Source organism: Neopsephotus bourkii, unplaced genomic scaffold, assembly GCF_033783945.1.
Source record: "Neopsephotus bourkii isolate Nb327-2 ecotype Australia unplaced genomic scaffold, CSIRO-AGI_Nbou_v1 NB_1250, whole genome shotgun sequence".
NCBI classification, from domain to species: domain Eukaryota; kingdom Metazoa; phylum Chordata; class Aves; order Psittaciformes; family Psittacidae; genus Neopsephotus; species Neopsephotus bourkii.
In genome coordinates this window covers 5,324,632-5,340,659 of record NW_026901735.1, presented here as the reverse complement: position 1 = coordinate 5,340,659, position 16,028 = coordinate 5,324,632, and the positions used below count along the sequence as shown (strand labels likewise).

At 44.7% G+C, this 16,028-nt stretch overlaps 1 protein-coding gene across 4 annotated transcripts in view; it reads right to left on the bottom strand.

The window, feature by feature from the left end:
- Nucleotides 1-15,536, bottom strand: part of JAK1 (Janus kinase 1) — a 62,468-nt gene extending 46,932 nt beyond the window's left edge. For 3 of the 4 annotated variants that reach the window (XM_061364923.1, XM_061364924.1, XM_061364926.1), the window contains exon 1: nt 15,375-15,536. The gene's annotated coding sequence lies outside the window, so the exon portion shown is untranslated. The remainder of the gene's footprint in view (nt 1-15,374) is intronic. The other variant, XM_061364925.1, reaches the window with a different exon arrangement.
- Nucleotides 15,537-16,028: the final 492 nt, after the last annotated feature.

Genomic DNA, 16,028 nt, shown 5'->3' with positions numbered 1-16,028 from the left:
GGGGTTGTGTGTGTCAATACTCACCACTGAAATTTAATCTGAATTTCCTACATGTTCACTCAGCCTTCAATGGTGGTTTCTAAGAAAATGACTCACAGGATTATGCTACGAAAGGACTGAAAGCCAACACTGAAAAGGATTAGAAATGAAGGAGCTGTCATGCCTAGTTTGACAAAAGGTTTCACATGCAATTATCAAGCATCTCACTTGAGAAAATACTTTCTCACCCTCTCTCCTAGCTGCAGCCACACCGAGTGACAAGGTCACACTCTAACAAGATTATCCTCCTAGTAACCCACAAGTCATGTAGGCTTTGTGAATGCAGTATCTCTGCTATTCCTTGTTCAAACCACTCAAAAAAACAGAGAAAAAAGCACATCTTAGTCTTGTTTACTGGAGTTTACAGGAACAACTAGTCACATATAGGGAATTTCCACCCAGTTGAATTCATAGCTTTTAGACTTCAACTGTACATTCACGATCAAAGCATCAGAGAACGGAAAAGCCTTTACAAAACCTTCTTAATAGATGTACAATTCAACGAAGACTGATGGAGCTGATCAGATACCAATTACAACCTCTTTAATACTACATACACACCATAGGTGGCAAGATGTGATCCTGTGTATTTTACATATAAGGTAGTGCTCCAGAACTGTTTATGTGCTTCCAAATCATATGTAACAGTCTTTGCCAGGCTTGCAGCAATAGCCTCTGACCCAAATAATTTTGACACTCATGCCTTAAGAGATCATAAAGAAAATAACAAAGGGAAGAAGAAAAAGGGGCTACTGGTAGCAAAGCAACATCAGGTAGTTCATCAGCATATATATATAGATGTATATGAAGGGTTATATATGATTATATATGAAGGAGATACATACATATGTGTGTATATATATATCCTTCAGGAGTTATGTGAAGTTTTTATGTGATCTTCATTCTCATTGGCAATATAACAGTGGTATGTTTCTTTGGGGGTTGAGTGGCTTTTTGGGGAAAAGATAATGCAGGAGGAGAATCACTATCCTGAAACCTCTATGAAAAATACTCTATTTTATGGAAGCCTCACGTTGTTGAATGCTATATTTTCACAACTCTACTAGGTACCTTATGCATGAGTTATTCATAGTAATTTACACTGTGCTAGACTTAAAAATCATCACTTTCTGCTCTTCTTTGCCAGAAAAAGAGTAACACAACTAGTCTTGGGGGCATTTCCAGTGTAACTGAGAAAAGAAGAGAAGATCCATAAATATTATGCCCAGACTGACCCATTTCTAACTATCCAACAGCATTTGCCAGCTTCCAAAGCTAACAAAAACTAGAAGTAAAGACCAAGCTCAAGCTGTCTAGTCAGAAAAACAGGAACTGTGCTCTAGAATTGGGGTTTTGTATTTCCCCTTTTGAACTTGATACTAGAACTAACAATGTATTTTGCATCTAAGTGAACATAAGACAAAATGTTCGGGGGGGGGGGGGAAGGGTAAACTTAAAAGCAATTATTTGCTGCTAAAACTTGGGTCTAACTTCAACTAAACAGAGAATAGCTTCACACTATGCACTCCTTTTCATACTTCTAGGAATGAGACAGCACAAGTGAGTGAACACAGCTGGAAATAAAGGGCTATCAAAGAGGACCTCCCATGAAACTCCATCAGAAAGCCATGGAAGTCTGAGGCATTTTAAAATCACACCTCTCCTGTTCCATACATTGTGATGAAATTGGGTGGTTTACAATTACAGTTCCAAAGCCTTGATTTCAAAACTAAGGACTATGGAGAAAAGGAACTTTTCAGAGGCATGCTTCACTCCAGGTCTGCAGCCAATCTGCAGAACCACAGTGCAGCTATTCTGAGCAATATATGTTTAACTATAATGGGCAATACTTGCTACAAATAATACTTTAGAGGGCAGAAAAGGCTTTGGGGAGCAAATCTGCCTGTTAAAGCTCATGCACTTCTATAGGAGATGATGAAACCTAAAACCAGAAAGCACATTGTGTATACAGCAACTGCCTATCACAGCCTGTCAGATCTGCAGCACAATACAGCTACTGAAGCCTCGGCTCTAGCTACTCTGAGCCATAAAAGTACTTCCTTTTTGCTGTCCTTAAAAGCAACTTAGAAACTTCAGTTAGCAACTTGGTTGCTTTTAGTAAAAGCAACTTAGAAATTGAATTGCATGTTCACATGGACTCAAGAACAAAACCTCTTTCATATTTCATTATGTTGCTGGTTTATCCTGTAACATCTAAACATGCCCAGTCTTAAACTGTTCAACCCTTACAAAAACTAGTGATACCACAGCAAGCATTCCTCCATTTACAGAAGCCTCATGGATTTTAGGGAGACAAAGCTTCACTCCAAACCACTGCCCTAAATCACTGTAATTGCCATGTTATCCCGTGAAAAAACAAACTTAAGATGCATCAACACATTAAAAGAATCGTGCTTGGCTTGTTTCAGGAATGAAAAACCAGTCAAAACCCCCTGTTAGTTTGTAACCTAAGACACTGAAACAATATTTGTTACATGAAATACATCTATCAAAAGGTTAACTGCAGACCTCAAAGAGAACAGGCAGAAATTAGTTACAAGTGATCTCTTAGGAAAAAAATACCTGTAATTCCTGTAGTAACTTGGATGTATCACCCTTCCAGCAGTTTCCTTAAGCAATCTGAGAATTATTGGATGAATTTCACAGCAGGGAAATACCCTGTTTTCCAAAAGGCTGCTCAGAATCTTCCCCTGCGTCTAACCTGGGAACCTGGCTGTTACCAAGCAGCATTTCTGCTTCGGTGGTTACCTGTATGGTGTGAAGTAAAATCAGTTCATTTTCTCAGATGGCTCAATGCATGTAAGCCATACTCAACCAGTATGTGACTTCTGTGCATATGCAGTGTCACAATCTTGTACATTATTATCTTTAAAATGCAAGGTTATCTGCAGTTAGAAACAGTCTACTGCATGTCTCTGTACCGTTCTAGACACAGTCCTTCAATGCAAATGGAAAACCCAACCATTTTCCCTCTTTCTTAAGGGGAAATAAACTGAAGAAGACCACCCATGTGCTGTCAGTGTATAGATATTTAACAACTCAGCAGTGCAGAACTCATCACTTCCATGTTTGTGCATCATGATGACCAACACCATAACACATAACAACCCATGTTGTGATCCTCACCTTTGTATATCTCCAAATGGAGTACTCAAGGATTACACAGATCACACTCAAACCCAAGTGATAATCCTACAGCAGTAATCCATCCTTGCAGGCTCCTGAGGCATAAAGCACTGAGGAAAAGGGGATTTCAGCACTCCCCACAGTTTCTCTTTTGCACTCCAAAACATGTCTATGCCAGCACTCAGGGTGGGAGATGAACTCTGGAGATAGATTTAGGAGTTTCTGCTCTGGCAGGATCTTCACCTGCATGGAACAAGGATGGTCACACCATGTCTGTTCCGCTCCATGCTGCTCCATGCTTCTCAAGCCACCAGCTCTTGAGCAGAACAAGCTCTCAATAATGCTTGTCAAAGGGGCTCATGCACAATTGTACACAGCTCTATCGTTAGGAGAAGCTCATTTCTCAGTTTGTTTTCTTACCAAGCCACCAGAAAGCTGACTCTCAATATCCATTAGCTTCCAACAAGAGCTCACAGCCTTTTAACTCCTCCCTCAAGTGTTCAGTGTGCAATTAGTCTCTTCACCTCTGGAAGTCTAGTGGAACAAATATGCAGAACCACTCTCACAAACAAATTCACCTGAATTTAAGCAAAAGACCACAAACCTTTGCCACAAAAATCACCATGAGGAGAATTCCTAACATCTGCAAAGACTGAGAAATCCATGGTCCACTATTTCCTTATCAATCACAGCAAGCAAGTAAAAGTACACTTAAATTTGAGATTCAGAAAACCTGCTGTATTTTTTTCTTTGATAGTAATAGAAGAACTGATTTGTTGGCTTAAGCCCATCAGAAATACAACACCACTCTTTCATAGTCTCAAAAACTGACCCTAGCACTAACATTGTTCTGAGCACTAACAGATTGTGACCAGAGGTCACTGAAATCAGGGCAAAGGACTTCATTTGGGCTGCTTTAAACTTTGCTTTCTGCTAGTTAGCATCACATACTTGACCTAGACCCCTGGAAAATACTTTGGAGACGACCTCAGAAAGAGCCACCCTGCCATTTTAGCTAGGAATGCTGAAAGTTCAATTGAGAATTACAGAAGCCAAAACCACCATCTTTTAAATCTTACAGATTCTTTTCTGTTTACTGTAACAAGAGAGCAAACAGATGTGGCAAGGGAAACAAAGTCAGCATGCCAGATACTCCAATAACCAGATATTCCCTGCTGGTTGCAAGCATCTACTTTTTTTTCTAGAGGACTGACACACACAAATTTAATCTGGCAATAAAAGTAACTACAACATTAAAAATGGAGGTATCAAAAGGTTGTTTTTATTAAACCACAACTTCCATGAAAAAAAAAATAATATACCAGTTACCTTTTAAAGCTTCTGGAATTGAACAGGATCAAATGCAAGTCAAACCAGGAAGAGATGCCTCAGCTGTAAACTAAGAAAACCTGATGGGAGACTCCGTATGCAAATTCAAGAGACAGCTCTAAACCAGCACTGCTAAGTCGCCAGTTTACTGCAGAATGCTTACAGCCAAAGAACACCCACCACACCAGGCTTCTTTGCAGTATTTAACTTCTCAGGGCATATTCCCAGGAGTTTAATTTCTCCTCCTACCCCTTTTCAAGGCATTTCATAGCTCATCGCCAATTCTGGATGAGGATGAACTAGACAGGGGAGAAAGGGAGTTGCTCCATTCTAGCACATTTTACAAAGGTTTCACGGAGTAGACTGCTTGCTGCTCTACAGAGCTATGCCATATTCTTCAGAAGAGTTTGATTCTAAGTCAGTCCTGAAAAATTCATCCTTATTAACACAGGGATATAACATATTAACCTTCCTAAGCTTTTGTATAGGGCTTAGCAAATCATATGTTAGTGTTTGTAGGTTGTGCCCTCTCTAGGAGTCCACATCATGAGATGCCCCACTAAAACCAGAAGAGCTTTGTAGGACCACAAGCGTGTATTTGTTTATGCGACTGGGATCACTGTATCAGTCTTACCTGCTAATTAAACTGCTCTCAACCTCCCTTGTCTCTGAAGCTGAGTAGCAATAGGTTTTGAAAAAACAAACACCTTGCAGAACAAGTGCTGATTAAATTGCTTTGAAAACAGGAGCCGAAACATTGTAAATCTTATTTCCAGCCAAAGCCATGCAAAAAAAGCTGCAGTCCTAACAAAAGGCTTTGCCAGCTTCAGAAGAACTATCAGGACAGCTGCTTGTACCTCAAGGCCAAACTCACCACAAAGCTGGGGACAAATCAAGTTCTTTAGGTAATTACTCAGCTTACACTGTGCAAAACAAGCTGCGTGGAACTCTAATGAAAAATAGGAGTTAACAGTGTGTATGCATGCAAAAAGCACAGCAGTTTACATTAACTTCTTATAAAATTTATCAAGCACTTAAATAACAAAGATAAAATGGCTTGGAAAACACCTACAGAATTTGTTCAGCAGAGGAAAGCATAGAACAATCCCAAGGCTCACAATGAGCCAGCATAGCAGAGGTGAAGGTAATGCATGATCCTGATTTCTCTCCCTACAGAGGCAGAGTCTAACCACTGATTTATAGCTTGGCAGCTCCTTCCCTTGTCACAGAAAATTATTCTCCAAGTACACAGGGCAAGAGGGTGGTTCTACCTGAATGCTCCTCTGCATGCTAAATGACGCACGAAGCACAGCAACATGTGTATGCTGTGGTGCAAGACAAGCCTAGAGAAAGTTATTCAGGTTAGACATAAGGAAGAAGTTCTTTACTGTTAGGGTGGTGAGGCACTGGCAGAGGTTGCCCAAAGAAGTGGTAAATGCTCCATCCCTGGCAGTGTTCAAGGCCAGGGCTTGGAGCAACCTGGCCTAGTGTGAGGCATCTCTGCATACAGCAGAGGGGTTGGAAGTTGATGATCTTAAGGTCCCTTCCGACCATAACTATTCCATGATTTCACTTAGGTGGATTCTATGAAGTTAAACTGCTCCCACTTAAAAGCATATTGGTGTTAGGATTTTCACAACACGGTGCCCAAGTTCACACACCCCTGCAGGAAGCAGGGGAGGGAGCTGATGAGAAGCACTCCAAGCTGGAACAGGTATCCATCAGAACACGTTAGTTGCTCAACTGAAGGGTTGACATGCCACAACAAGAGTGCCTCAAGATAGTTCTACTGTGATCTGCAATGTGAAACCACAGCCTCAATGATACCCGAGCAGCACTGCTCACCTCCTCCCTCTGCATGCACACCATAAGTAAAGAAAAATGTGGGCTCATTTCTCACTTCATTCCATGGCAAACTGGTACCAACACAGTGAGATTAAACCTGGAGATCCCATGCACTTTTACTGCAAAGTAAACTTTCAGCCAATACCAAAGGGTGAACAACTCATCTGTACACAGCCGAGTTAGAATGATCTGTGTCTTAGGTTTTAATTGTTTAAGGCTGTGCTTGAGTACTCAGGATTTAAAAGGTGCCTTTTCTTAAGCTAAGCAAGCCCTCTGTTTGCTGATGTATCTTGCTTATATTGATGTAACTTGGCTGTGTGTTGTAAGTCACATGTACAGGAAGTTGAAAGGACCGTAAAACCCACAGGACTGTGTTGTCTTTTTTTAACTTGGCAGAAGATAACTGTTCTTCTTTTGTAAAGCTGAAGTCCTTCAAGTCAACAATCCCTAAATGTCCCTTCACTTACCACCTGTGGCTTTGAAGTCAAACCCATGCTCTCCTGTGTTAGCCAATTCCACACTTGTAAGAAAGGTGTTCATAGCCATGAATTATACTGAAACAAGGGCTGGCATAAAACAACACAAGCTGATTATATCCAGGTGATGCTGGTGGTAAGACAAAGAATCCCAGTGCTCCCACTAGCAGCTTGCATCTACATACAACACATTCATCAGGCTATGGGGGCTTGTTCTAGACTATCAGTAAACACAACCTCTATGTCCCTTTCATGAAGCAGATAACCCAGAAGCAGGGACACAAGCATAAACTTCCTTGGCAATGAACAGTTATGATCCTAAGAAAAAAAATGGGGATCAAACTCACTTTCTCTCATTATACCAACACTTTCCAGAATGGGGATGAACTATTGACTATTCCCTGTCTTTAGGGGACAGAGTTATTAAGAGACTTCCTAAAAATCAATACTAACAATCAAAATACATTTAAGCTATTCTCTGCCCAAGATGGGCACTGATGTTCCTAACAGCAAACCAGTTAGAGGAGTGATGAGGTTATAGCACCATTTCAGAAGGAGGTGTCCATTACAGCCTGCAGACCACTAAATAGACTTCACCTTCAGAAACAGTGGAAGACATTAAGTGCTAAGTGTTGGAATCGCTGCTGTTAATTCTTCAAGTCTTCTGAAGGGTAGAAGATTCAAATAAGGAGAAAAAAATAGTTTAATACAAATGCAACACAAATCAATAGCAGGAAGAGGCAAAAAGATGAACAGTGGATCTGTAACCTTCTGTTTTCAGTGAGGGTAACTCCTGAACAAGAGTGCTCCAGCACAGGTTACAGAGCTGTAAAGGCTGCCAACAGAGGCTGATGCATACAGGTCAGGCTCACTGCTTCAACTGCCTGGTTCCTTTTGAACTTTTAAACTCTTTAAATAGATGGGCACTGTCAATTTCAAATCATTAGTGTCTGTTCCTCCGTGCTTTGAGGAAAAGCGAAACACAGAAGCGTTCAGGAAGTGAAAGGTTATTTCTTGCGCATCTGCAGTAAACACGAAAGGCACTGAGTGTACAAGAAAACCATATCAAGTGAACTGCAAATGCCAGCTTAGAGCTGTTCTTGATTAAAAACCTCAGAACCAAGGGTGGCCACACCTTCCTTCCATGCAGGAGGCCACCAGCTTCAGTTAAGATGCAAGAGCTTGAAATCCTAAGGACAAAACCAAACCAACCTGTGCAAAATAGCAGATTTAACTACAAAAGACTGAGCCTAATGCAACACTTAAGCTAAACGGTATCTTTTATACTTCCCTTCCCTCCTTAAACATCTAACACCCCACAAACTCAGGGGGGTACAAGGACGCTGGAGAGCAACTGTAGTGACAGGACAAGGGGTGATGGGTTTAAATTTGAACAGAAGAAGTTCAGGTTAGATGTAAGGAAGAAGTTTTTTATTGTGAGAGTGATGAGGCCCTGGCACAGGTTGCCCAAAGAAGTGGTAAATGCTCCATCCCTGGCAGTGTTCAAGGCCAGGTGGGACAGAACCTTGGGCAACATGGTCTAGGCATAGTGTCCCTGCCCATGGCAGGGGGTTGGAACTGGATGATTTCAAGGTCCTTTCCAACCCAAACCATTCTATTATATTTAAATCTGCTGGTTTAGAATCAAAGGCTAAGCCTATTTCAGCACTTCAGCTAGATGGTACCCTTTATACTTTTTTCTCTTTTCCTTAAAAATCTAATGCCCTACAAGCTAATATAACTACCAAAAGCACCCAATCAAAAAAAAACCAAACAAACATGCTTTGAATTTATCATCATCCCCTGGTAATATCCAGAAGAGTGCAGAGATGAGTATTTCTGGCTGGCAAGCCACAGGAAATAATTTAGACTGTCCAAGTGCCAAGGCTTTTAAGGTTTGTTTTGTTTAAGGTATCTCTTTGTGCTGCTCATGTCTCAAAATGAGTATAAAAGTTTGTTCTGCCAAATTGATTTCCTGAAAAACTGAGTCCATGTACAAACAAATGTCTTGTAAGTGTTCCCTCTCCTCTCTCAATCCCCTGTGACTTCGAGTCACACATCCAGCATGGTCTGCTTCAACTTCCTTACCTAAAAAAGTAGGAGGCTTAGATCGGTCCTTCTTTCTGACATGGAAGGTATAGGGACTTTTCCAGCACTGCTGTCTCCAGCACAGCCCCAGACACAGTAGCTCTCAGAGCAGATCTAGGGACAATCTCCTAGGTTGAACAAGAATTCTTTCCTGTTCTCAATAGCATGAGTCAATATTATCTCAATTCCCAGCCAGTAAAATTAAGTAGTTGAAAAGATCTGAAGTGGAAGATCAACAGAGTTATTTTGATGGATTATGCCCAGATTGAAGGGTTGTTATCAAGAGTACTGCTAACAAAATAAAGCATTACAATAGCTAAATTCCAACTGAGCCACCTGATGGGCAATCCAGACTCTGCTCAGTCTTCAAACAGCTGGAAATGACAGGAAACAAAACATTCAAGGAACACTCTGAACAGCACTTGGTGTCCAAAACTGCTAAAAACTCCCACTCTGTTGATGTATTGGTGAGTCCACAAGCCAGGGCCCCTCTCAGATCCACTCTGCCAGCAAGGGAGATTGCGCACCAAGGTCTGAGGAGTATGTAAATTTTCCTTTAGGAGTTTCCTCCTGGAAGTACAAATAACAGTTGTCACTTGGCTTTTGTGTTCAAAGGGAATTAAGCCTTTGGGGACTGGCAAGGGAATGCAGCACTTCCAGGAAAAAAGGGAGGAGACAGGTGTTGAAGGAATAAACTGTGCCAGTGGCACAGCACCCCAAAGCTTCTAAACCCATGGAATGCTGCAGGATATGCTTCTCCATCTGGAGACTGACTCCTCATCTTTGCAAACCTTCCTGTTCCCTCTTCCAGTATACACACAGGCAACCAAGCTCTTGACTCACGGTAAATCTTACACGCTTCAGAAGTCAGAGAATATAGAATTATAGAATCAACAAGGTTGGAAAAGACCTTTCAAGATCATCAAGTCCAACCATTCCCACAGCACTGCCAAGGCCACCGCCAAACCATAGCACTGCGGGCCTCATCTGCATAGTTTGTGAACACTTACAGAACCAGTGACTCCACCAGTGCTCTGGGCAGACTGTTCCAATGCCTGACCATCCCTACACTGAAGAATGTTTTCCTAATACCCAGCCTAAATACTGAATTTATCTCATGTATTAGCAGACCCTCCTTCATATAGCAGGCCAGCTTCGAAGAAGTCCAAAACACTTCACAAAGCAAATTTTATGAGATATGTGCATTTCTGATAGACACATGCATTTCTGATAGATGAGTTTCTCGAAGGTAGTTGCCTTGTGAAAGCTTCTCTTGACCAGCAAGCCCCTACTGCTGCTTTAGGAGCTCCATAGCTACAGCAGAAGAGTGACTTGGTATTTCTGAAAGACAGTTTGTTTACTATCAGAACTGCTGACAAAGCAGAATCAATAGCAACCCCGAGCCACTTACTCCAACACAAGCAGTTCTATTCTCTGGGAGCTGTAACTGCACTTGTTCTGAATCTTAACTCCACAGGTAGGTTCCTCCTCAAACAACAACTCCAGTTTCACTTTCCCCACGCTTTTACCACCACCTCACTCCATAGTCTGGGATGAGAAACAGATCTCTGTTTTCCCACTGACTTCCAGTTCTTCTCCTTTATGTTCCACCTTACTTTTCACATCCAGCAGGGAATTAAAGTCTAACAGAGTAACAGAGCACTTTTATAGCCCAGCTATTTTAAATCGTAATCATAATCACATAGCATGCAGAGAATCACATCCACATCACTGTTATCAAACAGCTCGGAGGATGGTAAAAGGTAATGACAGGCAACATAAATGCTGCAGGATGTACTTTTCCCAAGTAGAAGCTGGTCTTCATTTCCTGCAGCTCAGTTTTTCTGTCAGTTATGTGGCTTAAATTACATTTATCTAACAGGTCCAAAGAGGGGGAACCCTCAATTACTCTATCCATCTTATAAAAGTGTAGTTTTATAAAATGGTAGCTTTATAAGCCTGAAGAAAAACATCAGGACTTGCTCCTTAAAATGCACCTGTTTTCAACAGACCAGGACATTAAAACCACTAAATCACACTTCCTCACTTTCCCCTTCCAATTTCAATCCAAAGGAACTGCAACCAACCTGACCAAAAGTACCATCAGCAGCTTCATTTTCCAGTAACCTCGTACTCCTTAGCACCATTTCAGGTCTCTTTGGAAGGATGGGGAGAATGGGGAAAAACAAATAGTGGCCAGGGTACCTAGAACACTGCTAAAGACATCGAGTGAGCAGTGTAATGCCCCCTCATCTGTCACTTCATGTAATGCATAGGAACTACAGCAACAGACAGATCAATTTAGTGGACAAACACCCCAAATGCTGTTCTTGAGACCCCACTTTCCTTCTTGATAAGTTCTGGCCTATCTGTCTCGCCCTACTAGCAAAACTGAGCAGTATCAGCCCATGAAAAAGCTTTCTCACTAAAAGGCAGGCTCTGGGTATTACCTGACTGAATCATGTGCTTGAACTGTAGAAGCCATTTGCTATCAATTTGGCAAGCATTTGCATTACCAATACCTGAAATCTAATTGCATTTTAAGTGCTTTAGAGATCTAGAGTAACTCTGACTGTGTTTACAGGAATAATATCCAATCTTCTAAGAAACTGCAAAGTGTTGGAAAGGCTACAAAAGAACAAGTTGAATATTGACAGTTTATCATCTAGAAGACAGCGTTTTATCACTTTAAATTGCTGTTGGACACGAGACTAGGCAGGAACCATGACCCAGCTTAGCCTTCCCTCCACAACATGGCTCCTAAACACACTCCGTTCTCATGTCTAAATACAAACCAGTCTAAAAGGTTTATTCCTATGTGTAAAAACTTTAACTTCTCAAAACAATTCAAACACCTTCCTCTTTATGTAAACACAGAGCAGCTCCTCATGCAATTCATACCCAACACAGCAGTCAGATACAAGAATTCCCAGCACTCGTGCTTTATTTTGAACCTCTCTCTTCCTCATACCAAGTCTGGCAGCAGCAAGGTGCCAAGAAACCCGAGGGCCAGTTCTGCAGGTGAAAAAGGTGTTTTATCTCCAAATCGAGGGAGTATGGGAAGCAATGTGGTAGGAAGGAGATGAAATCTCCCTGCCCACAAGAGCAGGCATCACTGTCAGGATGCTGCCTACGAAAAAGGAAAGATTTTTTCCCAGCCATGCAAAAAAGGGAAGCTGGTTTCTGGGAATTCAGTCTTTTATTTGAAAGATTAAATTATTGTAGAAACGTCCATCTAAGCTTACTGTATTAGTATCACTTATTCTTCCAACCAAGAACCCTGTCTTACCTCCAGCCCCAAAGATAAAAGAATTAAAGCAAGTTAAATTGCACATTCTGTTTGACTAAGGAAAAACCAAACTTATAGAATCACAGAATAGTTAGGGTTGGAAAGGACCTTGAGATCATCCAGTTCCAACCCCCTGCCATGGGCACGGACACCTCACACTAAACCAGGTCACCCAAAGCTCTGTCCAGCCTGGCCTTGAACACTGCCAGGGATGGAGCACTCACAACCTCCCTGGGCAACTCATTCCAGTGCCTCACTACCATCACAGTAAAGAACTTCTTCCTTAGATTCGATCTAAACTTCCCCTGTTTCAGTTTGAACCCATTACCCCTTGTCCTGTCACTACAGTCCCTAATGAAGAGTCCCTCCCCAGCATCCCTATAGGCCCCCTTCAGATACTGGAAGGCTGCTATGAGGTCTCCACACAGCCTTCTCTTCTCCAAACTTACAAGGTGCGTTATGTTGCACACTTTTCAGGTAGGCTTCAGCATTCTGCTTTGCAGTTCATACAGGTTTGCTTTCCAAGGCTTTTGTATCAAATATTCTCTCCAGATCTTGCTTCCCATTTGTTGTCTAAATAAACTCATTGAACAGATAAGTCAATTTGGACATACAGAAACAGCATATTCTTGAATGTGTTCTAGAATTACAGAGGCTACCTCTCCAACAAGGGCACTTTTATACTAATTTTGAAAGACTTCTGCAGTGCAAAAGACTTCCAGGAGTTCACAGACTTAACATTGTTCCAGTTCTGGGTTTATATTCTTGTGCAAACTTAAACCCACTCACCCTGGCTTTTTACAAGCTTTTCACCTAACCTTTCCCAAAGGTCACGGGTTTGCAGTTTTGCTCTGCATGTGCATAGTGTATTCTCTGTTTCACCAGGCTTTGGGGCAAACAGCTTGAGGATACTCAGACAACATAGAATCACAGAATAGTTAGGGTGGGAAAGGACCTTAAGATCATCCAGTTCCAACCCCACTGCCATGGGCAGGGACACCTCGCTCTAAACCAGGTCACCCAAGGCTTTGTCCAACCTGGCCTTGAACACTGCCAGGGATGGAGCATTCACAACCTCCCTGGGCAACCCATTCCAGTGCCTCACCACCCTCACAGGAAAGAATTTCCTCCTTATATCCAATCTAAACTTCCCCTGTTTCAGTTTTAACCCATTACCCCTTGTCCCCTCACTACAGTCCCTAACGAAGAGTCCCTCCCCAGCATCCCTATAGGCCCCCTTCAGATACTGGAAGCTGCTCTGAGGTCTCCACGCAGCCTTCTCTTCTCCAGGCTGAACAGCCCCAACTTTCTCAGCCTATCTTCATACAGGAGGTGCTCCAGTCCCTGACCATCCTCGTGGCCTCCTCTGGACTTGTTCCAACAGTTCCATGTCCTTTTTATGTTGAGGACACCAGAACTGCACACAATGCTCCAGGTGAGGTCTCACAAGAGCAGAGCAGAGGGGCAGGATCACCTCCTTCTACCTGCTGGTCACGCTCCTTTGGATGCAGCCCAGGATACGGTTGGTTTCTGGGCTGCAAGCGCACACTGAAGCCGGCTCATGTTCATTTTCTCATCGCCCAGCACCCCCAAGTCCTTCTCCTCAGGGCTGCTCCAAATCTCTTCTCTGCCCAACCTGTAGCTGTGCCTGGGATTGCTCTGACCCAGGTGCAGGACCTTGCACTTGGCATGGTTAAGGACATTGAAGAAGTGAATCACTAAAATCGTATTGACAAAAACTCTGCCTGTGATCACTGACTGAACACCACAAATGACACCAAGACCCCAGTGTGGTTTGTTCGCTCAGACGGAGCAGTGCGTCCTTCCGTGGCTCTGTATCTCAAAGCACCTGTGTCAGTGTCACCTCGCACAAACCCAGATCAAGGTGCAACTTCCTGCATGTTTAAAAAACAAGTGCCAGGAGGAAACGCCAACCACTCCCCTTATATAGGCAAAACTGAACTGAACACTGAGCCTCAGCAGCCATGAAGAGCACGGCACCAACACACAACCCACTAAAGAATTAAACTGCTCAAAATCTTCTCCAAGCCAGAGTTAAACCGGGTTAATGGGGGTTAAGTTTAAATGCTGACGCAACCCTGAATGACTTCTGCCTCCCCAGTCGAAAAAAAGACAACTTTCTTGCACTACACTTATCTGCCCTCCAGGCTGCCTCAGAATTTACCCCTCATTCTTTATCTATCAGCCACCCCCTTAGCTACACACTTCCCTAGCACCACCCCATCCTCCCTAAGCACAGTCTGATTAAACAGGGCCAGGTCCAGCCTCTCCTGCCACACCGAGCAACTGCCATGTTGTCTTTCTGTCACCAACTACACGGTTAGCAGCAGGGTTGATGCACTTCAGGCTTCTGTGTCCTGGTTCTCCTCGTAGATGAGCTTTCGACGTGTCCTTTGAACGCTCAACTCAACAGGGCTGCTCCCACACACACAAAGAGCTGAGCTGTAGTTTTAGGGTGTTTGGAGAAGGTAGAAAGTAGGTGCGACTTGGCAGTTACCTGCTCTGCATCCCTGCCTGTCCTTTCAGGTGATGGATACCCAACCTTCCGCTCGATGGCTGCCACCACCCTCAGAGGAAGGAGAACGGGGCTAAAAGAGCACCCAGAAGTGTCTCTTTCCCTTCCACATGAAGCGATGCCATGCTAGCAGCTGGGCACCGTCAATGCTCCCAAGCCCTTAACTTGCACAGAAGCATGAGGGAGTTACATCCGAGCAGCTCCACTTGTAGAGCACACCGAGGCCGCCTGGGGGGTCCGAGCTCACTCAGGAGCACCCGGGTGCGCTCCAACTTCACCCATTTCCACCAGCGGCCAGAACCGAAGTTATTTCATTCCGGTTCCTGCTATCGCCAAACACCGGCCACCCACGACGGGGCCGTGGAGCCGCCTCTCACCATAAACGTGGCTCTTAAACCCCCGGCCCGGCCCGGCTCGCCCCCGCTCCGCGCTGAGGGGAGCCCAGCGGCACCGCACACCCGAGCTCCGGGCCCTGCCGCCGCGCCGGTCGGGGAAGCCCCGCGCCTCCCCCGCGCCATCGGCCATCTCGGGAGCCTCCCTCAGGAGAAGCGCCCGCCGCCCGCACCGCCCTCCCCGGCTCCCCCCAGCCCAGGGCCCGCCGAGGGGCCGCTCCAGCCCCACTCACCCCTTCCGTCGCGCCCGGCCGGGCGGGCGTGCGGCTCAGCCGCGGCCCCGCGGGGCTGGGGGGCGGCGGGGCTCGGCCCGGTGCTATCCGGCGCGGGCGGCAGCGAATCCACGGGCGCTCGGCAGCGGCAGGGCGGCGGTCCCGGCACGGCGGCGGCTCCCGCCTGCGGAGCATGCGCAGGGCCGGGCCCGCCCGGGGGTGGTGCCTCCCCGCGGCCACCGCTCGGGCTGAGGGGGCTGCGAGGGCAGGGGCGGTGATGGCGGTGTGGGTCCAGAGCTGAGGTTCTCTGCCGGAGGGGGTGGTTCAGGCCCTCGGAAGCTGCCGAGGCCGCAGTGGCGGGAGTGGAGCCGAGCCAGGGCGAAAGACTGGGTTAAAATGGGCCTGTGTCGTGAGCGGTGTGAAGAGAGACGGAGGCTTCAGCTGGTGGGGTCGGCACCTGGGCGATTAACAGCAAGTGATCAGCAGGTGATTAGCAGGTGATTAAAACCAGCTGCCAGCCAACGTGGTGTGGCACCGCTCAGTGCTGAAGTCGTGGGGTTGTCCTCACAATCCCGGAGCTGAGCCCACAGCTGTTGTTCCCACAGACCTCCGTTGTCTGCCATGGCGTGGACTGAGCTCTTGGTGTTCCTTGGATCATAGAATCCCAGCCTGGTT